Source organism: Cervus elaphus, chromosome 2 (assembly GCF_910594005.1).
Source record: "Cervus elaphus chromosome 2, mCerEla1.1, whole genome shotgun sequence".
NCBI classification, from domain to species: domain Eukaryota; kingdom Metazoa; phylum Chordata; class Mammalia; order Artiodactyla; family Cervidae; genus Cervus; species Cervus elaphus.
In genome coordinates, this window is record NC_057816.1 from 42,511,414 (window position 1) to 42,532,854 (window position 21,441).

The following is a 21,441-nucleotide window of genomic DNA, read 5'->3' on the forward strand; positions in this document are numbered from 1 at the left end:
CATGGCAATCCACTCCAGTATCCTTGCCTGGAGAATCCCCATGGACAGAGGAGCCTGAAGGGCTGCAGTGCATGGGGTCACAAAGAATTGGACATGACTGAGTGCCTAAGTGCACACAGACACACACATGTGTGTGTGTGTGTGTATAACTGAATCACTTTGCTATACACCTGAAACACCACATTGTAAATCAAATGTATTTCAATAAAAATCTCATGCAAAATAACTAATAAGGCGGTCAGTGGTTTACACCATGGTCTTCACTTCCACCTCAGAACACAGTCACCCATGTTCCTTTGTACTTAATGATCATCATTTGTCCAAAATCCTTCCACGGCTCCTCGTCAATAACTGGAAGAAATCACGACATTTTGTCACTGTATTCAAGGCCCTTTTCAGTGAAACTCTAATACCTATGTCCCCTTATCTCCTACAAACAGCCCCCAAACGACAAACGTCAGTAACCGTGGCTATGATTCAGAGATGGGGAGGCAAGTGGGATTACTACCACATTTTTCCCCACCCTTCTCTCCCACAGAGAGAATCATGGATCTAAGGCATCTTCCTGCACAATCAACTTCATTTTTTTCCCAAAATATGTGTCATACTGACCTTAAGAAGCTTTAAAATAGATAACCAACTACAACCTACTATATAGCACAGGGAACTCTGTTCAATATTCTGTAATAACCTAACTGGGAAAATAATTTGAAAAAGAATTAATACATGTATATATAAAATCGAATCACTCTGCTGTACACCTGAAACTAAAACAACATTGTTAATCAATTATGGTCCAATATAAAATAAAAATTAAGAAAAAGAAAAAAGAAAAGAAAAAAAAAAAACAGCCGCATGCCCCACACTGACCCTCCCAGTGAAACTGCCTCCTCTTGGCTCTTTGGTGATGCCATTGCTGCACCCAGACCTCACTCTCCCTCTAAGTTTGCATGTTTTGATTCCAGATGTTACTCAAAGTGCAGCTAAAATGCTGTCTTGTTCATGAAGTATTTTTATTGCCATTAAAAGAAAGTTCTCAATTTCTAACCTTTACATAGAATTAAAATTAAATACTTCATAGTATTTAGCACTTTTTACATTGTTATTTTATATCTCTTACTAGACTATTAGTTCCTGGAGTATAAACCCCTATGTTTGCTTTATGGAACCATCACTGAATTGGAACTAGTACCTTTCTCAGCATATGGTAAGTTCAGATTTATAAAAATCCCACTAGTAGTACAAATGGTTCCCATGCAGCCATCAACCAGATTCCCCAAGTGCTAACAGGTAACATAGCAAGTATAATTTTCAAGACCGGGAACTGACTTCAATTCTAAACTGATAAGTGGTCTACTGAGTGTTTTCAGTGTTTTTAAGTTTCGCCACTAAAGGCCTTTCTGTGGACAAGGATCATATACAGCATTTGAACGTCACCCAACTTCTTTAAGGTGGATCTTCAATCTTTTATTTATTTTTTTCAGTCTTTTATTTTTGATGTCTGTCACTTTTGAAGAATACTGGCCAGTCATTTTGTAGCATATTGCTCAATCTGGGTTGGTCTGCATTTCTTCCTGATTAAATTTAGATTGCGTATTTTTGGTAAAAATGCCACAGAGGTTATTTTGAGCCCTCTGAGGGGACTTTATCAAGAGGCATATGATATTGATATGTCTCATTATTAATGATGTTCATTTTGATCACTTGGTTAAGATGATTTTTGTCTAGTCTCTCCAATATCAAGTTACTCTTTTCTCCTGGGTAATAGCTAAGTATATTGTTGAGAGATACTTTCAGAATATGAAAATATCCTATTTCTCATAACACACAAATTTTAGCATCTACTGATGATACATGCCTGAAACAATATTACTATGATGTTTATCAGATGATGATTTTTTTTTTTCTATTTTCATCACTTTCAACACCACTAATTCAAATTCTGCCATCAGGAATATCTTTCCACCTCATCCCTCATTTACTCATATTTAATCATGTAATTCTACTATTCTCTCATGAATATTGCCCACTTAATATTTTTATAGAATTAAATATATGTTGGAACAGCACATACACACACATACATATATATATATATTTCAGAAAATATAGGGTTAGGATTCAGTTGGGTACTGTTCTTAATGTTCCTATATTTCAACTCAGTAATCTTCAAAGTAATCTCAAGAGGTAGGTAGTGTACCACATTCACTTTAAGGCTGAGGAAATTGAGACACAGAAAACTTATCTGTCTTGCCCAAGTCATTCAGAGTTAGGATTAGAACCTCAGCAGACTGGCTCCAGAGCCTGTGGTTTAAACCAAAATAGATACATTTCCTCTAATAAGGCTTGGTGAGAATCACAGGAGTTTTCTTTTTCTCTCTCTTGTCATTCACATGTCTATAGCCATGATCAGTGAGTACAGAAGTCCTGCTGAGACTCATGGGACCAAGAGACAGAATTTGCTCACAAGGATGAAGGACTTGGAAGTTAGAAGAGAAAATCTAGCTGTCCTAGCAAGGATGATAAAGCAACAGAGACAGAACAGAGAGTGGTCTCATTGTGTCCCAAACACTGTCTATTGGTAGCATCTTCCTGCTGCGCTGCCTTAATCATGCTCGTTGCCGTAACTGGTCAGGAGTGTGTACCTGGGTGCAGGATGGATGAATGGCCACCCCTATAGCAGTTGCTGAGTCAGATCTAGAGGACAGACCAACAGTTTCCCTAGCTGGGAAACTAGGCAACAGCCACTTACACTTAGGAGGAGTTCAATGGTAAACAGCTAAAGGATATTTATGATGAGAAGAATTAAGATCCAAGTCTAGAAATAGGGCTAGTCAAAACCAGGTGAGACCAGTGGTCTGGGATTTCAGGCGAGCAGTCAGGCACACTAGTGAGTAGAGAATGAAAGCAAAAGTTCAGGCCTCACTCGGGCCGGCCCAAAAAGAAAAGGAGCATTGCAACTTGGAAGCCTCACAGCCTTCCAGGCACCTGTTTCTGGGAGGTGTCGCAGCAGTTTCACAGCCAGGGCTCAGCCTGTGGTGACTGGACTTCACACTGAACTTCTTTCGGTGGGGCTAAGACTGCTAAGTGCATCTGCCAGGAAAGTGTCTCAAGAACCGGACATAGTTGGACCTATTGATGGGGCTCTCTCATTTATTCTTACATCCACGCATTCGGTCCACGTCAAGTGCCTACAAAGAGCTGTGAATAAATGCAGGGAATAGACCATGATCAAGACATGATCTACATCCCCAGAACACTGATATTCTAGTGAGGGGGTGCTCCAGGAATAAACACGGAGTGCACCCAGGAGGGAAGAGAGACTCAAACCTGTGCTGGTGTGTCTGGGTGGGAGGGTTAACAGAAGATTTCACAAAGGAGACAGATTCGGCTCTGACGATAATCAAGGCAGAGAAGCTGAGACAGGCACCCACAGAAGCACATACTTGTTATAAATGCACAGACATTAAAACAATATGAAGTGCCCAGGATGACTACCTCAGTAAAGGAACATCAGCAGACCACCCCCACGACCGAGGAGTGTGGGAAATGGAAGGGAGGTTAGGCTGTGATAGAGGTATTTATAGAATAAGGCATGGCACCAAATGACGTTTGTGTAAGCCCTTTCCTAATTACAGGGATCAGAGCTGCAAAAGATCTAGGCAGTCACGGAGTTCCATCTCTGATCATTTCTACTTCTAGACAAGGTAGTATAATAATTATTTACATTTGCATAATACTTTATAAAGCACTTTCATAACCATTTATCTCATTTGATCTTCACAACAATTTGTGAGATAAGCAGAAACACTCTTATTAAAATCCTTCTTTCCCAGAAGAGGAAATTAAAGGAACTAGAAAATTCAGTGGCTGTAGAAGGAAAAGTCAGGAAAGAGAGCCAAGGCGCCATCAAGGTTTCTAATGTCTCATGCAGTATCTTCTCCGTAAAATCAACTCCTCCAATTTGCCAGTTAATCACGGGGCAGCTCATGCTTTGAAATGGAGAGTCTGATGATCCCTTTTAGCAACTCCCCATCTGTCTACCATCTCCGCTCTGTGGAGGGTTATGAGAAGGGGGAGTAATAGCATCATACAGAGAAAGTCTTTCAAAGGGTGAGCCCTCTGGAACACCTATCTGAGCTTCTCTTCAAGAATTTATGGAATAGTATTCTTATCCTGACTTCATCCTGGACTTTGAGACTCTGGGGGTGTGAGGAATGGATTTTCAACAAGCTCATCTGGGAATCTTGATGCACACTGAAATCTGAGAACTGCTTCTACAGAGATTTGGAAGAGCTGTCCTCAGAAATCTCCTCCACCCATCAGATAGATGACAGGAGAAAGGTGGGGAGGCGGCACTCAGCTTCTATCGGAGGGGCCTTGGCTCCTTCACAAATTCTATCGACCCTTTTGTTTGTCTCTTAAAAAAAAAAAATTGAGGGCTTCCCTGGTGGTGCAGTGGTGAAGAATTTCCATTGTTATGCAGGGGACACAGGTTCGATCCCTGGCCCGGGAAGACCCCACGCACCTCAGAGCAGCAACGCCCACAGGCCACAACTACTGAGCCCACGTGTTCTAAAGCCTGTGCTTGGCAACAAGGCTAGCCGCTTCCATGAGAAGCCCGCACGTAGCAACAAAAACCAGCACAGCGAAATAAAAAATACATAAAATTAAAAAAAAAAAATTGTGATGTAACTGGCATGCAACACTGTGTATGTTTAAGGTGTACAACATCTTAATTTGATGCATTTACATATGGCGATAGGATTACCATCACAGCATTAGCTAAGCCTCTATCAAGTCATATAATTATGTTTTGTAATGAGAACCTTTAATGAAGGACATAACTCATTATTGTCACCTATAATCACAATGCTCTGCATTAGGGATCTTATTTTTCTTCTGACTCTTAAGTCTGTACCCTCTGACCATCATCTCCCCAATATCTTCATCCCCTAGCCCCCAGTAACCACCATTCTACTCTATTTCTAAGGGTTCAGCTTTTTTGATTCCACATGTTAAGTGCCATCATATAATATCTGTCTTTCTGGCTGATCTCACTTAGCATAGTGCCCTCAAGGTTCATCCACGTTGTTGCAAATGGCAGGATTTCCTTCTTTCTCGTGGTTGAATAATAGTTCATCATATATATATATATACACATACACACACACACATATATACACATATGTACGTATACATATGTACATATACATGTACATATACACATATATATACATATACACATATATATACATATATACACCACATGTTTTTTATCCATTCACCTGTTAACCAACACTTAGGTTGCTCCCAAAGCTTGGCTATTGTGAGTAAAGCTGCGATAAGCATGGGGATGCAGATATCTTTCTGATCCTCTGTTCTTAACTCCTGAAGGGACATGTGAAAACATGATGCTTGCTCTGCAACACTGTTTAAGAAAGGTCTCCTAGGCTCTCCTTCTAATGAGACTGCCACCCATTAAACCCTACTTTTTACATAAACTCCATATTTGCTCCTGCATGGGCTATGACATCAGACCCAAGCTTTGCAGGGAAGAGGGTGAGGAATCATCTCACCTTCCCCACAGGACTCTGATAGTAAGGAAATATGCAGAGCTCTGAGGAATCCCCCAAAAGAAAACAGTCACCCAAGCCTCCACTGTTTGGCTCAGAATCTGGGTAACACAACGGATTTAGTGGCACACACAAAAGATTCTGGGGGAGAAAAGAGTAATGAGCAGATGATAATTTGATAACCTGAGTTTGTTAGACATTACCCCACTTCAGCTTTCAAGTATCTGGGACATGCGCACTTTATCTCCCATGGAAAACAGTTTGCTTCATGACTGCTGGATACTCTCACTGGAAATGCCAAAGCCTGGGTCATCCCCAGAATTTTGACCCTCAATGGCGACCTCTGCGAGTACATTGTCGTTTTCATTTTGCGGGCTACCCCGGTCTGGGCAGACTCGCAGGTGACGGTGAAAGAGAGATGATTACAAAGCCTTGGTAAGGCTGTGGGCCATTCTGCCTGGATGCAAATTATCAGTGAACACAACAGCCTGTCTGGAAGAGGCACGAGGCAAGGAAAATCACATTGCATCATATCAGAAACCTAATAACAACTTTGCACAACTAATCACTAACCAAAAATGGCAGATTGTAGCCCCAGACACAGCAGAGACTTCTAATTAGTTCTAGATGATTGACCACACACACTGATTTGAGCGTACATGCTGGAAGGAACTGCCATTAATTGCCAGTGGTAATGGAGCTTATATTGACTAGTTGGGCCAATATCAGAAGCAAAATTCAAGGTGCTTCAAGAAAAGATTGAAATGATACTGCAGATTGGTGAACAAGATAGCTGCTTGCAGATCTGTCAAATGAACATTAATATGAGAAACATACTAGTAAATTCTCTTCTGTATCATAATTACAAAAGGATAATAAGCATGCACCCTCCATTTACAAAGGCCTGAATTTATAAATCTAGGACCAGAGTTAGATAAATAAATTTGCACCTCAGTCTAGCAGAAAGCCAAATGAGAGCAATTTGATTTACATTAAATATTCCCAACTGAATAATATTAATGAAAGGCCAGAGGGGGGGAAAAAAGGACATGAAAAAATGATACTGAGACTTAATAGCAATGCATTACAAACAGACAGAGAGACATTAACAGCCAGACATTCTGGGCAGCAAACCATTATTTATGACAAGGTCACCTTGGCTATAAGTAGATATTCAGCAACCATTGAGTTATAGGCCAGTAGAGACCTGAAAAATAACAAAATCCATCCCCTTCATTTTCCAGCTTCTGCAGTTGGAGCCCGGGAATAAGGAATGGAAGAGAAAGGAAGAAACTAACAATTATTAAATATCTATCATGGAAAAGTGCACATTTCTGTGCTTTCTCCAGACCCCACTCATTCGATCCCTATATAAGCCCTGAAAGGCACGTGTCCCCATCCCAGGGCACAAAAGAGGAAACCGAGGCTTCAGAGAAGTGGCGGAGCTCCTCTGGGCACTCCACACTGCCCTTCAGGATGCAGTCACGGCTGGCCCATTTCCTGAACCAGTGCCACTGCTTGGCCTGAGCTCTGGCTTCAGGAGAGTGTTCATTCTTCACCCAGGAATCAGCCCGTAAAAATTCTATCAGAGACACTTCCTAGAATCTCAAAAATAGCGTCTGGGAAAATCTTGAAAGTGTGAGCATCTGACAGCCATTGGGTTTTAAGTCAAGGTTGTTGTTCAGTCGCTAAGTCATGTCTAATTCCCTGAAACCCCACAGACTGCAGCATACCAGGCTTCCTTATCCTTCACCATCTCCCGGAGTTTGCTCAAACTCACATCCACTGGGTTGGGGATACCATCCAACCATCTCATCCTCTGTTGCCCTCTTCTCCTGCCTTCAATCTTTCCCAGCATCAGGGTCTTTTCCAGGGAGTCAGCTCTTCACATCAGGTGGACCCAAGTATTGGAGCTTCAGCATCAAGTCCTTCCAATGAATATTCAGGGTTGATTTCCTTTAGGAGTGACTGGTTGGATCTCCTTGCAGTCAAAGGGACTCTCAAGAGTCTTCTCCAGCACCACAGTTCAAAAGCATCAACTCTGGTACTCAGCCTTCTTTATGGTCCATCTCTCACATCCATACATGACTACTGGAAAAACTATAGTTTTGACTAGATGGACCTTTGTCAGAAAAGCAATATCTCTGCTTTTTAATATGCTGTCTAGGTTTCTCATAGTTTTTCTTCCAAGGAACAAGCGTCTTTTCATTTCATGACTGCATTCACCATCTGTAGGGATTTTGGGAGCCCAAGAAATTAAAATCTGCTACTGTTTCCATTGTCTCCCCATCTATTTGGCATGAAATGGTGGGACCAGAGGCCATGATCTTAGTTGTTAGGACAGGGTAACTTCTTACTACTTCAGAATAGTCTCATGTCTATGGCCAATTTAGAATAAGCAAGCCCACTAGAGTACCTTGATTAACAATGCTGGCTCCCATGGACTGAATACCAACTATAAGCTTGGCTCTATAACAGCAATTTACTTTTACTAATACCTGATAGTATAAGTATTATTAGGTCTTTATGCTGATTAAAAAAAAATCAATGTATCACGAGTATTTAAGTGATTTGCACAAGGTCACATGGTCAAGAAGTGGCAAAGCCAAATTTTATACCCTGCCTAACCCACTCCAGTGTTCTTGCCTGGAGAATCCCAGGGACGGGGGAGCCTGGTGGGCTGCTATCTATGCGGTCGCACAGTCGGACATGACTGAAGCGACTTAGCAGCAGCAGCAGCAGCCATAGGCCCCAAAGCCCTGATTTTGCTTCTCTAACCACTCAGATCTCTTGAAATTCCCTAAATCTCCACTGAATTCCTATAGCATTCTCAGTCTGAATAATTCAATTGGATCTCAGTCTGACCAGTCAATTGGATCCTGTTATATAAACCTTTCCAAGGTTTTTGTCTGTGGCAGCCCTGTGTTCCCAAGAAGATGGCAAACTCAGATACCTCTTTATATTGCCAACACCAAGGATGGCTCATCACATGCTTCTGACACAGCCCATATTAGCAGTGATGTGCTCCGTTGTTCAGTCCAACTCTTGCAACCCCGTGGACTGTAGCCTGCCAGGCTCCTCTGTCAGTGGGACTTCCCAGGCAAGAATACTAGACTGGGTTGCCATTTCCTACTCCAGAGTCTCTTCCTGACCCAGGGATTGAACCTGCATCTCCTGCATTGGCAGTGATACCAGTGGCAAAGGACTTGCTATAGTCAAGCTCTGGGCAGAGTTCCCAGCATCTACCCTCAACCCTGGGTGTTTTATTTAGCTGATTTCCTCCCATGCTGAGAACTGTCTGAAGCATTCAAGAGGAAATCACTCTTAACAAATCTAGAGGAAGTGGCTGATGGGTAAACCATAGGGTCTGATAATATCCAGTTGACCCAGGACCTGCCTTTGCCTATAAACACCTCAACCTTTGTGGGAAAGATGGCAAGAGGAGCCAAGCAGCTTCAGCCAACTGAATCTCCCAAATGATCCTGTTTTAAAAAGACTTGTAACCTTTATTTATTTCCTTTCCTCTCCTTTCTCATAATCATATCACATTTCTCTCAACTTCGTTTTTCCTTTGCAGATACTTCACAACCCAGAATCCAGTCTAGAGGAAAAGTCAGTGACAGTGAGCTCTGGTCCCTGGGGAAGGCAACAGAACTTAAGAAAACACTTCAAAATGGAGAAGCAGCAGAGAGATCTTCCTCTGCTAATGAGACCAAAATGGAAAACTGTAAGTAGATAAGTACCTCATGACACCAAATCAGTGGTCTGAGAGCAAGGAACAATAACATTTAGGAATAGATTTAAATTCAGAATAAAATCAAGTTCATTCTGAGAAACAAGCTTGAAGAGAAACTTCCTTGAATTAAGTGATTTGAAAGATTATATTCTCCTTACTTTGGTTTTCCACTACGATTAGAAGCAGAATATTTGAAGGACATGACACTTTTCAAAAATTTTCCTTTTCCTCTTTAGTCTTGCATACAAAAATTTTGGATAATTTGACCTTGAAATATTCAAATATCATAAAAGTAATTGCATTTTTCTAGCCTTGATCAAAAATGGGTATTCTTAGCTCTAATAGTTGATATGCTTAATGGGTTTTAATATATGTTAAATAAGACTTCAAGTTACCTAGGTGAATTGAAATCTGTTGAACAGACACCTACTGTTTGAGATAAAATTACCCAACTCCATCACCAGTAAGCATAGAATTTGACATGAAACCACTTTTCTTTTTAACTTTTTACTTGTAGAAAGTTTCAGACATATTCCAAGTGACGGGATCACATAATGAATCCCCATTTATCCACCACTGGCTTCATTACTCTTCAGAATTTTGCCAATCATCTTGTCCCGCCTAAACTATCTCTCATGTTCTAGAATTTTAAAGTGAATCCTTGACATCAAGACATTTGACCTGCAAACACATTCGTATTTCTTTCTAAAAGATATTTTTAAAATTTATATTTCACAATATCATAATCACAGCTAATAAAGTATTAATAATCATGTATTAATATTATTTAATACTTATTTGATACTCAAAAGTTGGTAAAAGTGGTTTTCATTGTGAAATGTAGCTGGGACATCTCTGGTGTGGTAAGATGAGGAATTATCTATCATTAATGTGACCAGGGATGGCCAGACCCTGACTGTGAAGCATCTTTAGCTGCTTCTGTCTGGGACAGAAAATAGCTTTCTGACTGTGTTTCCACCTTGCTTTATTCTCTGTTTTCTGCGTTAATGTGTTCCTAAGTTCTAATTAACCACTGACATTTGACTTCCCCGTTTCTGACATACACTCCTGTATTAACACTTGTTCTAGACTGCTTTCTTGGTTCTAGCACTTCAGTTAACCTTGGATCCTGTTTTCTGTGGAGACAAATGATCAAATGCTCAGTCTCTGGCATTAGTTTATGTTAAACAAATTTTGGTTCCTCCCTTTACTACCTGTGTGACTTTGGGAAATTTTTTTAGCCTCTCTGTGTCTTAGTTCCTTCATCTGTAAAATGAATATAATAATACTATTTATCTCAAAGACTTGCTTGAGAATAGGAAATAACCCATTGCTGAGAGCCTGGTATACAGTAATCACTCAATAAGTGTTGACCACTATGGCCTCCTTTGCTTCCAGACTTTGATGTGAATTTGATAATCTTCAGATTCCATCCTCTCCTCTTTGGCCTCTTCAGTATGTCCCAACAGACACCTGCTTTTTCTCTAATTCTCAAAAAACTCTTTGAGATAAGAGTTTTTATTATATGCATTTTAAAATAAGTTTTCAAAATTCCAGATTTCTTGTTATAGCCAAAGAGAGTTTCTATTATGACTAAAATAACCATTTTATATACATTCACATATCAATGCTAATTTCAAGCAGAAAAATATATTTAGTATGTCAGCATTTGAGAATGAAGAATGATTGTTGATTTTGCCATAATAAAAAAATATTTTAACTGATAATTAAGTCAAGAAACCTAGCCAGAAAAATGCAAACTTTGCTAATCATATGTGTTAGCACCTATATTTTCCCTGGAATTTTCAGGTACAGAGATTATCCAACTTATTTTTTTAAATGCTATATATTTTTTTAAATTTAGAAATTAAAGATTTTTTAAGAGTAAATGTACAATCAGTATAACTCTGTGATTCCATAAGCAAAATACCCTCTTTAATATTTTTAATGAGAAAATCCCATTTGTATTCACTTTCTATTTCTCATTGAAACCACAGGCCCCTAAACTGGTTTCCCATTTCTTGACAGTGAAAAGGTAAGACATCAAAACTCTTTCCAAGAGAATAGGTACAATGTAGATTATAGCATCAAATGTCTCCCATACACATGTCCAAGAAGTCTTAGGGAAGTAACTTTTTTAAATAAAAATGAAACAGTAAAATTTGTAGTAGGCAGCAAAAGCAGACCTTAGAGTGGAGTGAATAGCATTGAATGCACATACTAGAAAAGAAGAACTATTTAAAATCAATAATCTAAACTTTTACCTTCAGATACCAAAGAAAGAAGAGAATTTAAATCTAAAGAAAGGAGAAGAAAAGAGGTAATAAAAGTTTTGCACATTTCAGTGAAATTGAAAGCAAGACTCACTAGAGAAAACTAATGAAACCAAAAAGCTGATTCTTAGAAAAGACTATAAAAATTATAAACAAGTACTCAAGCTAACAAATAAAAGATAAAGACACATCTTACTAACATCAGAAATGAAACAGGGATGATAACTGCTGATACCACAGATATTAAAAGGTAATAAAGGAATATTATGAACAGCTGTGTGCCCACAAATCTGATACCAAAGGGAACAGAACCAATTCCTTGAAAAATACAAAGAACCAAAATTCATGGAAGTTTATAGAAGGAGGCATACTTCTGAATAGGTTTATGACTACTTAGGAAATTGAATCAATAATTAATAACATTCCCCCTAGAAAAGAAGTTACCCAGCCAGATGATTTTCATGTATCCAAGGCTGCTATAATTCATCACATCAACTGATGCAGAAGAAAACTTATAATAGCTGTTATAAAGTATAGTTGTTATGTTTTCCTGATTAATTGACCCTTTTGTTATTGCAAATTTGTTATTTACTTGTTTTTATTTATAAATTTATATTTTATTTATAAATTTATTTGTTTTGCCATTTTTTTATTGTTAATTTTGTTATTTAAGAATAAAGAAAAATTTTGTTATTACATACTCTTCTCTGTCTCTTGTGATAGCTTTGCACTTAAAGCCTAATATATCTGATGTAAGTATAGCCAATTCTGCTCACTTTTGCTTACCATATACATGGAATATTTTTGTGTCCCTTTGATTTTAGCCTCTGTATGAAAAATCATGACCCAGATAACTACAGTGGTGTGATCACTCACCTAGAGCCAGACATGCTGGAATGCAAAGTCAAGTGGGCCTTAGGAGGCATCACTATGAACAAACCTAGTGGAGGCAATGGAATTCCAGTTGAGCTATTCCAAATCCTAAAAGATGATGCTGTGAAAGTGTTGCACTCAATATGCCAGCAAACTTCGAAAACTCAGCAGTGGCCACAGGACTGGAAAAGGTCAGTTTTCATTCCAATCCCAAAGAAAGGCAATCCCAAAGAATGTTCAAAGTACTGCACAATTGCACTCACCTCACACACTTGCAAAGTAATGCTCAAAATTCTCCAAGCCAGGCTTCAACAGAACATGAACTATGAACTTACAGATGTTCAAGCTGGATTTAGAAAAGGCAGAGGAACCAGAGATCCAATTGCCAACATCCACTGGATCATTGAAAAACCAAGAGAGTTCCAGAGAAACATCTACTTCTGCTTTATTGACCATCACTTCATGGCAAATATATAGGGAAACAATGGAAACAGTGACAGACTTTATTTGGGGGGCACCACAATCACTGCTGATGGTGACTACAGCCATGAAATAAAAAAGATGCTTGCTCCTTGGAAGAAAAGCTATGACCAATCTAGACAGCATATTAAAAAGCAGAGACATTACTTTGCCAACAAAGGTCCATCTAGTCAAAACTATGGTTTTTCCAGTAGTCATGTATGGATGTGATACTATAAAGAAAGCTGAGCGCTGAAGAATTAATTCTTTTGAACTGCGGTGTTGGAGAAGACTCCTGAGAGTCCCTTGGACTGCAAGGAGAGCCAGCCAGTCCATCCTAAAGGAAGTCAGTCCTGAATATTCATTGGAAGGACTGATGCTGAAGCTGAAACTCCAATACTTCACCTGATGTGAAGAACTGACTCACTGGACCCTGATGCTGGGAAAGATTGAGGGCAGGAGGAGAAAGGGACGACAAAGGATGAGATGGTTGGATGGCATCACCAACTTGATTGACATGAGTCTGAGCAAGCTCCAGGAGTTGGTGATGGACAGGGAAGCTTGGCATGCTGCAGTCCATGGGGTCACAAAGAGTCGGACACGACTGAGCGACTGGACTGAACTGAAGAAGGCTAAAGGAACGACACAGAAGTGCTGTCTGCAATCAGTGAAGCCGTTTACTTGGGGATACAACTAGTGTGATGACACTGATATAGAAGTATTCCTCCACTGAAGAATAAAGTAAATGGATAGCAGATCATGGAAGCCAGATTTCTTACTGTTGGGCTGAGATTATATAGATGAGCAAGGTGATTACCATTCTCCATCAAAAATAACAAGGGCTGCTTGGAAACATGGCTGATTCTAGGTGCAGAAAATATTTAAAGATGAGCCTGGAACATCCTATAGTATCATCATAAAGTAAGGAACTGCTGACAGACACACACATAGACACAAATTGATGGGGATATATCAAAGGGGCAGTTTCAGTTGGCTTCCAACTGAAAGGACTCCCAATGGACAAAGCAAAACAATCTGAATTTTAAAAAAAAGTATTATTAGATTATAATCTAAAGTATAGAATAAACAAGTTCATAATGATACAGTATAATAACTGAATAATAATTACCAACAAATCTCCTCTACAGAATAATTCCAAATAAATTATGTTAAGAATTCCATCATAAAGGTGGGGGAGGAAATCTCTACAATCTTAAAGTAAGAGTATGCATAGTGACTTTTTTCCCCAAAGAGTAAAGTGTGGAAGTCGGGGAAGGGACGGTAACTTTACAGCAGGGAAACCTGATAAACACTCCTTCAGCCAGGTGATCAAGGTCCAGATCAAGAGTCATAAATTGAATCGTGTTGACAGTTTGCATCCTTCATGTGATGTGATTAAAATGGCACTTTGCCTCTATGTTCTACTTTCCAAAAATCTATAACAGCAATTAATCATGAGAAAAACATCAATCAAATCTCAATTTGGGAATATTTTACAAAAGACCTGACCAATACTCATTGAAATTCTCAAAGTCATCAAAAACAAGGAAAGTTTTGAGAAACCATCACAGCCATGAAGAGCCTAAGAAGGCATGATGACTAAATGTAATGTGGTATCCTGGATGGAATCTGAGAACCGCAAAAGGACATCAGGCAAAAACCAAGGAAATCTTAATACATGGGCTTTACTTAATAATGATGTATCTATGTTTTAATTAAACAAATATACCATATTAATTTAAAATTAATGTATTATTTAAAGATGTACAGAGGGGAAATTGTGTATTTAGATGGTAATAAGGAATTTTACCATTAACTCACTTTTTTCTATAAATACAAAAACTCTGAAACATAGGCTATTCATAAGAAAATCTATTGAAAAAAACTCCTTGCTTTTAACTAATGGGTGAAAATTCCAAATAGTTTCTGTGTTAACATGGAAATCAGAGATTGTGTAGGCTTGGTTATGGATTTGTGTTATTACTTGGTGATTGATAGTTTGTGTCACTAAAGCTGAACAGAATTTTATCACATGAAAGAGTAACAAGAATATGCTTCCAGCAAAGAATGTATTCTTGACAGAAATTGATAAGGGTTACAGTTCTGGGGCATCTAATGATTTAAATCATTTACAACATATGTATTAGTAGAATCTGGCAGAGTGTTAATTTAAATATAATCATTTTATAATGTATTCAGTTCTAAAAAGAATAACAGAGGGACGTTTGTCACTTAGCCTCAGAATGGATTCCTGGACAGATATGACCATATTGCCACTCAGCAGTTGTTAAGCAATTTAAATATCCTTTTCTCATTTTTAACTCAGTGAAATCAGAATTTCATCCCTTGCACGGTAAACCCATGTGCTCATGAAAAATAATATTCAGTAATAATAACTTTTTAAAATGTCTACCTATGTAGTTAATACCACGGAATGAGAAATTTTTAGAGATAATCTAGCCCTGAGCTATTCAGAATAGTAGCCACTAGGCATATGACATGTCCCTGGTGGTTTGAATTAAGATGTGTTGGAAGTGTAAAACACACTCATGGTTTTGGAGACAGTACCAAGAAAGAGAAAGCAAAATAACTTGATAATTTTTATACTGATTACATATTGAAATGATAATATTTTAGTTATACTAAATACAATATTAAAATTTTCCTTTTCACTTTTATAATGTTTTCCTTAGAAAGTGTAAAATTATACATGAGGTTCTGCTGGACATCTTGTTTTTTGTATAAGGGAAGAGACTATGACCCACAGAACCTAACTATGATCAAATTCAAGGTCTTAGCTGGATATTTTTAAACAGAGATGTTTCTCTGTTAAAATGGGGAAAGGATTTGTTTCAAATCATGTGTCATTTAGGATATTTTCACTTAGCTTTCATGAAGCTTAAATATATTTTATATAACACATTCACTACTCTCTACTGAGACAAGATCTTGCCTGCTGCTCTTCTGGGTTAAATAAAGTGAGCTACCATTTCCTGAAGGCCTACTCTATCTAGACCAGCTCTGTGTTTTGTATAATAAATAACTTGCAGAATTTATGGAGTTTAATTCTCGCCAGAATCCTTGATGGGTAAAGAATTTAATGCTCAGAGAGCCAGTGAAGGAACCATCCTAGTCAGAAAGTGGTGGACAGGGTATTCAAATGGAGGTGTTCAATTTCAAGTTGTGTCCCATCCACTGTTTTCAACTGCATCCTAGAGACAAGGAGAAGTGTTTATCTAAGATGTTGGAGCTGAAAACGAGCCCTACAAGGATATTTTAGCCTTTCACGGATATTTGGGAGTAGAAGACAAGTTGAGATTCCTTCAACCTCATCTGGCTGAATCTAGCCATGGTGGCATTTGCTCTGAAGAAAATAAGTGTACCGTGTTTTGTTCTCCAGTGTCTTAAATTTGTCAGAGTGTGCTGGGGATAAAGGTTCACACTGCCACAGGGGCTAAGGAAACAGGAGGACAGCTTTGAGTTGGACTGATGTTCAACTCTCCTGCTATTTAGAAAACCCCCAATTTTCTGAAGGTTTCAATAACAGCATTTTGTTCTGTGCTCTTTCAGAAGAAAGAGGAAATGACATCAGAGCTTTCTAATTTCAGAATTAGAGAAATTAATATCCTCACACACCCACCTTCTTGCCCACCCACACATACAGCTCTGGAAAAAGTTCTTCACCCATGAAACTGCTCCTCCTCCTAACTTGTATATTGCAGTTACAAATTTTCTTTATCTGGTGCTTAGTCAATCAAAAGCAAAAGCCACATCTCATTTGCCACAACTCATCTTCCATGGCTTCGCATCAACCTCCTTCACTCTACAGGTCATCGATGTCCAGAAGTACCAACTCCACGATGTCTCTTTTCCTCTCCTCTCTCTTCTTGGGCATCAGGACTGCCCTAGTCATGGCCTTCATCAGCTCTTTCTAGACGTGCTGCAGTGCTTCCGCCTCTTGCTGTCCATTGCTAGTTACCCCGGGGTTTTCATTTCCTAGAAAATGAGCTGCTGCTCTCTATGCCTGGAATGTCCTCCCTACTCCTTCCTTCTCTACCAAAGTCTCACCCTTTCTCCAGGTTTCAATTTTTCTGCAGAATCCTTTCCTGCAGAAATAAGGGAGATTAGGAAAGTCTTATTTGAATAGGCTCTCATGTCATCCTGTGTATTTTCTTCATAGCATTTATAACAATTAATTATGCAGTTATATTTTAGCACTCGTCTTGCTTGCTGGAATATTCTTTTTGTTTTTTTTTTTAATTTTTATTTTTAAATATAAATTTATTTATTTTAATTGGAGGCTAATTACTTTACAATATTGTAGTGGTTTTGCCATACATTGACATGAATCTGTCAAGGGTGTACATGTGTCCCCCATCCTGAACCCCCCTCCCACCTCCCTCCCCATCCCATCCCTCTGGGTCATCCCTCTGCACCAGCCCCGAGCACCCTGTCTCATGCATCCAACCTGGACAGGCGATTCATTTCACGTATGACAACATACATGTTTCAATGCCATTCTCCCAAATCATCCCACCCTCGCCCTCTCCCACAGAGTCCGAAAGACTATTCTATACATCTGGGTCTCTTTTGCTGTCTCACATATAGGGTTATCGTTAAATATCATGCTAGGCTGTTTCTCCATGCTAGTATGCGGCTTTTACTAATAAAGGGCTTCCTGTACTATTTCCATCTTTGAAAACTTCCAAAACACTAGTAAAAGTACTAAGTGTTTTAGAATTCTTAAACTACCACTACAGATGGCTGTTAGCATGGTTTAGACTAATTATGACTTTAGAGTCCTTTTCTTAGTCTATCTAGATAGCATTGACCAAACTACTTCTCAGCCATATCATACTTGGAAGTTGTCTTAACTTCTTTGTGTTTCAGTTTGCTCATCTGGAACATGGGGACACTAATGGCACTGAATCTATTTTAGAGTGAATTCAGCTAATATATTCATGAAATACATAATGTCCATCAGTGCTATCCAATACCCAATATATCTGAATTTTCAGAATATCTATATATTTAGGAGGTATAAATATACCCCCAGATCAGTTCTTAGAGACACAGAAAACCTGGCAAGCTCTCAAAAATAAACTGCCATTACTGCTGGGAGCAAATCTCAAGAGTGAGAAACATTTACATCATTCTTTGAGCTATTCACACATCTCATTTCTGCAGCCATTAAAACCTGGAGTTTTTTGTTTTTCACTAGGAAATCTTAAAACTTCTTGAAAAATCACTTTAGGCTAATCCTGTTATTTCTAAGGAGTTGTGTATGGCATGAAGATCTGAAAAAACAAATTAATGGCATAGTAGAGAAGCAATCAAGCTATTGTGTTCTGATTTCTAAGCCTTTTGTGCAAGGCTTATTTTGAAGAGCATGTAGGGGATAGGGGTGGTTAAGAAAGGAAGCATGAGGGGAAGAAAAGATTCAACATTTTTAAGATCTGTCTCTCTGATTATCAGTACTATTTGCATCTGATGCCAAAGAATCCCCGAACAGTTCTGAACACTGGCAGCAGAAAACTGAAAACATTACGTAAACAGAGATGAACTTCACAAGATACATGTGAGTACTCAGTGTATAGGCAGGGCTTCCCAAGTGGTGCAGGGGTAAATAATCCTCCTGCCAATGGCAAAGACACAAGAGATGCGGCTTTGATCCCTGGGTTGGGAAGATCTGGAGTAGGAAATGGCATTCTGTTCCAGTATTCGTGCCTGGGAAGTCCCATGGACAGAGGAGCCTGAGGGGCTGCAGTCAATGGGGTCACAAAGAATTGGGCACAATGAGCACCCAGCAAGGTACAGGCTCACAGGTCATTTGTTCACAGATACATGCAGAACTCAAACCACTCTGTTCGTCCTTCTACACACACACTAGTATGCTGCTTGGACAGTTAAGTGAAGTAAAGGTATAGATCCCTTGGAATTTCCAAGCAGGTTGGGTTTTCCTGGCTATGATTCCAGCCGTCGTAACTACACTGATTCTCACGGTTGGTCCCCTGGTTGCTTCCATCCAGGCCCATTTGTCAGGCAAATAGTGAGCGTGTTCTGCTGCCCAGTGACTTTCAGAAGGGTCCCTGGATTCCTGCTAAGTGCGAACACAGAAAGGAGCCTTCAAGGTGCTGAGCATACCACAACCCAGGCATGGCATTCTGCACCCCAGGGGAACCAGCATCCTGGGGCTAATCGCCTCTTGGCTCACTGACACCTGTTGAAACTGACAGGTCGACAGAGCTGAGATCCCATGCTGTGTGGAGGAATTAGGGACACTCCCAGCTGCCAGCGACATTGCTCCAGGACAGCAGAAGCCTGAGAATCACATTGACACAGTACTGGATTTACAGACGTCATTTCTAAGTCTTCTTCATATGTTATCTCTCTCGGATAAAAATTTTGCTTTTATGCCCTGACAAAATATCATGATCCACAAAATTATAATTTTATTTGCTTAGATGTCTTACATATTTTCTCCTTATATCACATGATATTTATCAAATGCATTAGTAGGTCTAATTTCCCCCCCCAAACTAAGAAGAAACTGGTATTTTTAATAAGAAAACATCAATAATACTTGCAGTACATGTGTGCTCAGTTGCGTCTGACTTTGCAACATGATGGACTGTAGCCCGGCAGGCTCCTCTATCCACAAGGTTCTCCAGGCAAGAATACTGGAGTGGAGTGCCATTTCCTCCTCCAGGGGATGTTCCCGAGCCAAGGATCGAACCCACATCTACTGCGTCTCTTGCGCTGACAGGGAGACTCTTTCCCACTGAGCCACTTGGGAAACCCAATATTTGCAGGAGTGGTGGAAACAGTGGTAGCAGCAATAACAGCCACGTAATAGTAATGATACACATTCTGTGCCAGACCCTGCCCTGTCAGTTTTAAATGCACTGGCTCATTTAAGATTGTTTTTATGATAAATGCAGCTGTACCTCACTGTGCTCTGGGTACTGGAAAATGTTAGGTTTCACTATGCTATGGGGGAGAAATTGTTCTTGCTACCATAATGCCCAAATAATTACAATGTCAATTCAGATGATTCAAGACTGACCAATTTTGGTGCCAACAGCTTCCAAGGAAACATCAGTAGTGATACCAGCAGCACACACTCATGGACCACTCACTAAGCAGGCCAGGCCAAGTGCTGAGCCTTTGACAGACCTTGTTGGTTTTTATCTTTGAAACAAATTTATTAGTTAAAAATTAATATTGTTTTCATTTTGCAGATGACAACTGAGGTTTGAAGATATTTGCATGGGATCACCATGCTTGACTGTGGCAGAGCAGAGACCGAAATTAAAGTCTTTCTGCCTCCAAAGACTGGCGCTAAATCATGATGCTGACTCGTGCACAAATTATTTTCTAAATATTATGTCTGTTTGCACACTTTCCACATTACAGTGAGGGCATCTTTACATATAGTTAAGATAGAGATGCTGCCTGTTAGATTTAATGAAGTTTAACCATCCTTTTATAATAATTTGGAGCTATCTTCAAATTAAACTCAATGTAATAGACATGTCTATTTATGTATGCAGGTCATACTAATGTATGCAGGTCAGGAAGCAACAGTTAGAACTGGACATGGAACAACAGACTGGTTCCAAATAGGAAAAGGAGTCCGTCAAGGCTGTATATTGTCACCCTGCTCATTTAACTTATATGCAGAGTACATCATGAGAAATGCTGGGCTGGAGGAAGCACAAGCTGGAATCAATATTGCCGGGAGAAATATCAATAACCTCAGATATGCAGATGACACCACCCTTATGGCAGAAAACAAAGAAACACTAAAGAACCTCTTGATGAAAGTGAAAGAGGAGAGTGAAAAAGTTGGCTTAAAGTCCAACATTCAGAAAACTAAGATCATGGCATCTGGTCCCATCACTTCATGGCAAATAGATGGGGAAACAGTGGACACAGTGGCTGACTTTATTTTTCTGGGCTCCAAAATCACTGCAGATGGTGATTGCAGCCATGAAATTAAAAGACGCTTGCTCCTTGAAAGGAAAATTATGACCAACCTAGACAGTATATTAAAAAGCAGAGACATTACCTTGCCAACAAAGGTCCGTCTAGTCAAGGCTATGGTTTTTCCAGTGGTCATGTATGGATGTGAGAGTTGGACTATAAAGAAGACTGAGCACTGAAGAATTGATGCTTTTGAACTGTGGTGTTGGAGAAGACTCTCGAGAGTCCCTTGAACTGCAAGGAGATCCAACTAGTCCATTCTAAAGGAGATCAGTCCTGGATGTTCATGGGAGGGACCGAAGCTGAAGCTGAAACTCCAATACTTTGGCCACCTGATGTGAAGAGATGACTCATTGGAAAAGACCCTGATGTTGAGAAAGATTGAGGGCAGAAGGAGAAGGGGACGACAGAGGATGAGATGTTTGGATGGCATCACCGACTCAGTGGACATGGGTTTGGGTGGACTCTGGGAGTTGGAGATGGACAGGGAGGCCTGGCGTGTTGCAGTCCATAGGGTTGAAAGAGTCAGACACGACTG

At 39.6% G+C, this 21,441-nt stretch overlaps 1 protein-coding gene and 1 long non-coding RNA gene across 3 annotated transcripts in view; one reads left to right on the forward strand and one right to left on the reverse strand.

The window, feature by feature from the left end:
• The window catches only part of GRM5 (glutamate metabotropic receptor 5), a 597,259-nt gene that overhangs the window by 275,707 nt on the left and 300,111 nt on the right, over positions 1–21,441 (reverse strand). The gene's annotated exons all lie outside the window — the stretch shown is intronic.
• On the forward strand, positions 1,129–20,521 carry LOC122676921. The gene is made up of 3 exons (XR_006335665.1): positions 1,129–1,207; positions 9,154–9,303; positions 20,159–20,521. It is a non-coding gene; the product is annotated as an uncharacterized LOC122676921 (long non-coding RNA).